Source organism: Globicephala melas, chromosome X (assembly GCF_963455315.2).
Source record: "Globicephala melas chromosome X, mGloMel1.2, whole genome shotgun sequence".
Lineage (NCBI taxonomy): Eukaryota > Metazoa > Chordata > Mammalia > Artiodactyla > Delphinidae > Globicephala > Globicephala melas.
In genome coordinates, this window is record NC_083335.1 from 45,924,199 (window position 1) to 45,931,190 (window position 6,992).

Below are 6,992 nucleotides of genomic sequence, written 5' to 3' on the forward strand. Positions count from 1 at the left end.
TGAGAAGTTTCATGAAAACTTAAAGTCTCAAGGTGTCCCTAAACCATATGCCCAGTGTCCAAGACCCAGTTCTGGGGTCACTAGGTTCTCCTGGGGTGAAACATAGTCCTTTTCTTAGAAATCCTTTCTTAGGAACTAAGAATTCTTATTTGTTTGGGGAGGTTTGTTGCACACATTTTCAAAAATGAAGAAATCTCTAATAAGGATGATTCTCAACTTGTGGATTAACCATGCTTAATGATTCATCCCAGACAGGCTTTGCACAACTATTACATGCTTCTCGACCATCTCTGTGACTGCCCATTTACGTTGGCTGACGGAATGCAAATTTAAGTTTAACAGAAGCCTAAGCAAAATATAATTGAGAAGGTAACTTTCCCTGAAATGATATACAAGGTAAAATAGAAATGATTTCAAAATTATCAGTGTCACATTCATTGATGTGGATAATCAAGAAATGACTATACAGAAAAGTATTATTATTTTGGGCCCCAGTAATTCAGAATTTGTAATTAAATTTCTACCCACTTCCTGTTCAAACTACTATTGCACTATCTCTGAACGAATAGTTAGTTCAGCAACTGTAACAGTGTAAAGAAGATTGCAAAAGGGCGTGTTTCACCTAGGAGGGATTGATCTCTTTTTAAGGGCTTTGACACATTAATTATTTGCATGCAAATGAGTGCTACTTATTTCAAATGAGTCTTATCTTGTCATTAAAACTCTTATAACATGACCTCATTTGGAAACATTTGTTTACCAGTTAGTTTGTTATTAGGTGTTATTGCAAATAATAAAACTACATCTAATCTTTTAAATATGTAACTTAGACCCTTCACAAATTGAGATTAACCCTCCCTGTATTTGGCCTGTATCACTGAGTTTTCCCTGTATGCATGAAGATATATTTAGCTATCCATAGGCTGAACCTAACCCATTTATAGATCAGCAACTATTTCGGCAAATGGGCCAACTAGCCCTTCTGTGTGCAGAAAACATTCAGGATAATTGAAAACTACCTGAAATATTTATAAGCTTTGAACGAGTTCAGTGAAGGCACTGGTCAGACATTCAGACTTTGATTCTAGTCCAATTACATCAAGTCACAGCCAATGATCTCAAATGATTAGAATGGCACTGAAAGTTTTTGTTTTTGTAGATCTAACCAGCTCAGTCACAAATCTGAGTAATTAGATATGTTTAATATGACTAAAACCAACAAAATATCATTTATCATACATTTAATATCTATGGCTTTTTGGTAAAGTAGATCATGTAATCCAGCTAGTTGCTTTATTATTAATTAAGTCCCAAGACTTAGTCCCTTGGCTTAGCAAATATGCTCACTAGGGAAGCAGTGTTTCATTTAATTAAGAGCATAAGACAACAGAGTTCAGACTCCAGATTTTCTCCTTCTACCTTAAGCATTCTATTAGTTAGTCTCCTCACTTATAAAATGGGGACTCCAGTCCCTGCCTCAAGAGTAAGGGCTTAGCATAGTGCCTGGAAAATATCATTATTATAGCTGTCATTAGGATTAGTGATAATATTTACTGAATTGACATGGAAAGGTAGCAGAACTGAAGAATTTTAAAGGGGACAGACAGTCCTATTGGTGGCTAGTTGCAACAAGCTTAACCAATGAAGCTCCCAGTCATCAGCCATTGACCATTGCACAGTGTTTAGACCTCAGTTAACCTTTTTGTACATTGATACTACTTGAAAACCCATCATGAACCGTGTGTGAGTGTAACTGAAAAGGTCACTGTGGGATCAATAGTACCTTCCAAACTAAGCACATGTGAAGTCTGTCCTCTGATTAGTGAGCATGGCCACTATCCAAATTGCCTGCCACCTAGATTCTTCATATGCCACAACATATTGTATACATGTAAGAAATTCCCAGACTCACGGCATTTCAATAATTTTGAAGACATGTTCATAGATCACGATTGCCCAACAGAAAACCTCCATACAGCATCCGTTGAATAGAACAAAATAACAAGATGAATGAAAGTCTGTCTAGAGTCAGTCACCTAAGCATATTGTTTGTGGTCTTTTACTGAATGGCACACCTTTCAAAAAGCAGTGTTTATTCCTCCTCAACATCTTAATCTAAGAACACTGTATAAACTATTTGCCAATCTCTAACCCTTGAAAAGTATTTATTGGTACATTACCCACAGGAGCACCCCTAGGTGCATGTGAGGAATTCAAGGAAAGAGATCAGTCCTTGATCAGACTCTAGCCATACAAATTAAGAGGTACAATTTGTCAGAGGAGAAAGAGGGGAACTGGAAGCTTCACTAGCTGGTGTGTATGTCTGTGAGTTGTTTGGTGTATCACAAGGGATTTGATAAAAATCGTATTTAAACTACTGATGTTTGGGTATGATTTAATTATTTCAAAGAGAGTGAAATCAAAGTGATCCTTCTAATGACATCACTTTCATTTACTTACATTCCATTCATGCTGTCTTGAGTAGCAGCTAAATGAGCAGGGTTACACACAGAAAACGGTATTGCATATAACTCTGGGCATATTCAAAGGGAGGTGACTAGACAGCAACAGTCTCTATCCTGTATGTTGCAACTGGGAAACGAAAGGTGGTTAAACCTCAGCTCAGAGTACTGTCTAAGGCACCTGCTGCCACCAGGCTTTGTCTTGCTCAGAGCTCCTCATTCTATGGTGTTTTTCACCCTCCCTCCTATCACCATCCCAACTCTTTCCTGTCTAGAAACCTGACATCTGGACATTACTCTTAGGTTTTATTTATTACTAATCAGAGCATAAAAAATATCATTTAAAAGAAGTCTTCTTTTCTGTCTAGGGCCATGTGTTTTTGGAATGCTCGTGGACCCACAATGAGATGTGGACATGAATTCACATTTGCCTGACAGCTTATATCATGTTGAGGTGAGGAAAGTTTGGGACAAAAAATATATAAGTTTATCTTAGGTAAATCACAGACATATAGGGTGACATCGCCACCTCCCCCAAGGTCACATTATCACCGTGTAATAATGGGGAAGTCTGGCTATAGGAGTCTAATTTTCTCCACTTTTGAGATGGGTTAGGTAACAGTGACCTCCTTTTTTATTGATGGATTCTGAGGGCTATTAAATTAGCACTTCTTAAAGGGGATTAAATAAATACTAACCAGTAGTGTAAACAAATTTCACTTAAAACTATGAATAATGGAATCTGTGTTTCATTTATCGTTTCTGGCAATGCAAATATATCAGAGGAAGCCAGTCATTTCTTCAGCTTTCATGGAAAATTTGCAATTCAGAAATCATTCTTTGGGTTCTTTATGCCTTCCTGCTCAATCTGTCACTGACTGTTGAGATTAGTGCCTGCTTGGTGGTTCTGTTTCTGTTCCCCAGCAATCTGTTAGGAACTAATGGTAAATAAAAGGGTACTCTGATGAACAGTGTGGGCCTGAGGTTGAGAATGCAAGTTAGGCTGGAAAAGGTGAAGGACTGTATGCTGTGAGTTCAGTCTGGAAATGCAATCAGCAGACAGACCCACAATGGGAACTTCTAGGTCTAAATAAATCCCAATTTAATATTATTCCATTTTTCAGAATATACACTTAATCTTCCATCTGTGTATGCATGTCTAAGGCTCTGATACCCACGCACTAATCACAAACCCAACTTACAGCTTTTCCCGTTGGGGGATGCTCTATTCCTCATGCTTGAATATTATGGCTGGATGGCTGCATTGCGGAATGAGAAAGCACTCTTAAATGAAGGAGTAGATCAGCATCACAAATTCCTTTTCAAAATACTTTGGCCCACACAGTTTGGGTTGGATCATCCCACATTATGGATGTTATATCCATGTGCCCTCTCTAGATGGCTGGCTTGGGCTTCTTCACAGAATGACAATCTCAGAGTAGTCAAACTTCTTACGTGTAGGCTAGCTTCCCCCAGGGCAAGTGTTCCAAGAGACAGAAAGTGGAGACTGCCATTTTTTAAAGGCCAAGCCTAGGAAGTGGCACATCTTCTTTTGTTCTATTATATTCTATTATTCAGAAAAGTCATACAGGCCACTCAATTTCAACGGAAGGAGAAATAGACCCCACCTCTTGATGAAAGGAGTTTCAAAGAATTTGAGACTGTTTATGATTGGCCACAGGATCCAAACTTATTTCTTTCCATATGGATAACCAATTGATCCACTAAAACCTGCATGGGGTCACTACCAACAAAAGACCACTTTAAACTTAATTTTCAGGGGAGATTTCCAACACCAAGTTTTGAGACAGACGATTTTCTTTAGAATCCCTTGGTGTATGAGGAGGAGTATGTTTATTTCCAGTTTACCTTTGTACTGGGCACATAGCTTTTTGGAATCCTAATTTTATAAGAGAGTGGGTGTCTTATAGTAGATATCCCACCTCGTTGACTCTGGTCTTATTTTTTATTTTTTTGTCTTTCAAAATATTTATGTCAAGTAGAAACTGGGAAGACAACCACATGTAAGACAGTTAAGTAGAAAAAAACTTTGACAAATACACTCATTTGGTCATCAAAATATAAAAAGCTGAAAATGATATTGCATTAGATACTTTGATTGAAAACTGTTATTCTATGTGTATATGTATAACTGATTCACTTTGCTGTACGGCAAAAACCAACACATTTTAAATCAACTATACTCCAATAATTTTTTTTTAAGTGTTATTGTATTCAAGTAATAAGCCCAAAGCAGTCCCAAACTAAGAGTTAAAGCTCTTCTATTCACACAGACAGGCCTTAGACAAGAATCATATATATTTTTATCCTGAACGTTCCCCCCCAAATCCTTATCTTTTTATTTTTGTTACTCCTATGAAAATTATTCAGTGTTTTGTGTTTTTCATAAATAAATTTTTTTCAGAATGCCACTAAACAACCACATCAACCTTGGACAATATCTAAAATCACTTTTACGAAAGTGGAAATAGCTAAAGAAGAATTCTCAGGTTAAGTGAGAGGCGTGGGTGTGGGTGGGTTATTAATCGACATGGAATAATTTGTTGTTTGATCGGCACAGTGACATTGCTGAACGAGCTTTGAAAGTTGGCCTACCCGATAACAACCCATGTGGACTCAAACCTTTTCTTGGTCCTAGAATCCTTTCTCAAAGGTATAAATGAGGCTCAAAAAATCACCAAGAGAAGGACGAGTAAAAGTTGAGTCCTTGCCAAGAGTGTGGTGCTGGCCAGACAGTCAAGTTCTTGTACACCCAGTGGAAACACAAAGTGTCCTGGCACGGCTGTCCCCAAGGGATGTCCCCCAGGGCACATGTGAGGTGGGTCTGGTGAAGGAGAGACAGGCTTATTTGGATGAGGGGCATGCAGCACCTCTGGAGAGTCAGGGCCGGGTAGCGGACCCTTACCACCGAGGCCGCCATGGCCTCCGGGTTGCCGTCCTGGGTTTGTCAGCCTGTCTCTGCCCTTTCCTCCTGGGCCGCCTCCAGCCTTCTGGCACTGAAGGGTTTCTTCCTCTTGCTCCTCAACTGAATCTGACTCATTGCTGCAGAAGTGAATGGTGGCTTGCACAGGGAAACTAGCCAGCACCTTCTCGCATGAACTCTGCAGGCACTCTTGACGCTTAGAAATGGGTAAAAAGTCTTAACAGGATGCTGAAACCCAAAGGCCCCCTTCCATCCAAACGTTTGTTGGTCACTCCCAAGCTCAAGCTCGCCTCGAGTTCTGGTGGGCTCAGCATCCTGGGGTTGGGGGGGGTGGTAGAGGGGTCAGGATCCAAGGTCTCCATGGTGTTTGGCTCTTGGGCCGGAGCAGTGGCGGTGGTACCCGGGGACCATCCTGGTGGCATTGACTGACGCATCCTTGCGCCTCCTGGGCTCCGGCCGCCGGCTCAGGTCTCATAGTACCGTTGGCGCTCGCGCCCCTCCAGCGGCGCCAGCTATCCGCCACACCTTTAACTGCTCTGGCGAGGGCGCTCTGACTCTGGTCTTTATCTCTAATCCCCTACACCCCACAAGGTCATAAAAAGCTGAAAGCTCAAATTCACGGTTTTGTTAATGTTCTCCGAGCAAAAGCAAGCTTACTTCTCTGGGTTCCTGTTTTTGTTTTTGTTTTGCTTCCCCTGCATATTCCTTACTTTCTTGACAACTCATTTACGCATTTAATACACACGCACACACAAATAACACTGTTTAAAAAAATCAGAAATTAATGAATGCTAGCTTTATGGAAATAAAAAGGGGTGGAGGAGATGAGAGAACAGCCTTGGAAAATCTGTGCTCCAGGAGTGTAGAATTCAGTGGCAGCTGTCATTGCTTCCTTAATCAGTGCAAGACATTGATTTGTTTTGTTTTGTTTTGTTTTGCATTGATAGTGAGATTTCAATAGCTCACCCCAGGGAGACAGGAGATAGAACGTACTCATCCCATTTGAGTAACATTTCTTAAACTACATTTGTTTTCCAATCATCATTACCAGATAGATGTGAAGATTTGAACCTTGAGAAAGAAAGAAATTGATGAGAATTCATGGCAATTTGAAATGGTGGTATTCCTTTTATTTTTTTATTTTTTTGCGGTACGCAGGCCTCTCACTGTTGTGGCCTCTCCTGTTGCAGAGCACAGGCTCCGGACGCGCAGGCTCAGCGGCCATGGCTCACGGGCACTCCGCGGCATGTGGGATCTTCCCGGACTGGGGCACGAACCCGTGTCCCCTGTATCGGCAGGTGGACTCTCAACTACTGCGCCACCAGGGAAGCCCGGGGGTATTCCATATTTTTCATTGTTGTTGTTGTTCTGTGTTTTACTTGGGGACATTGTTATGTGTCCTAAAAAGAAAATCATTAAATTATGTGCTTTAAAGAAAATTTTATTAGCAAGTAAGCTTTTAAAACAAAACTCTGGGGACTTCCCTGGTGGCGCAGTGGTTATGCATCTGCCTGCCAATGCAGGGGACACAGGTTTGATCTCTGGTCCGGGAAGATCCCACAGGCTGCGGAACAACTAAGCCCGTG

The 6,992-nt window shown here is 40.7% G+C and overlaps 1 pseudogene; it reads right to left on the minus strand.

Moving 5' to 3' along the window:
• Positions 1-5,327: 5,327 nt before the first annotated feature.
• Positions 5,328-5,881, minus strand: LOC115843971 (protein ripply3 pseudogene; annotated as a pseudogene).
• Positions 5,882-6,992: the final 1,111 nt, after the last annotated feature.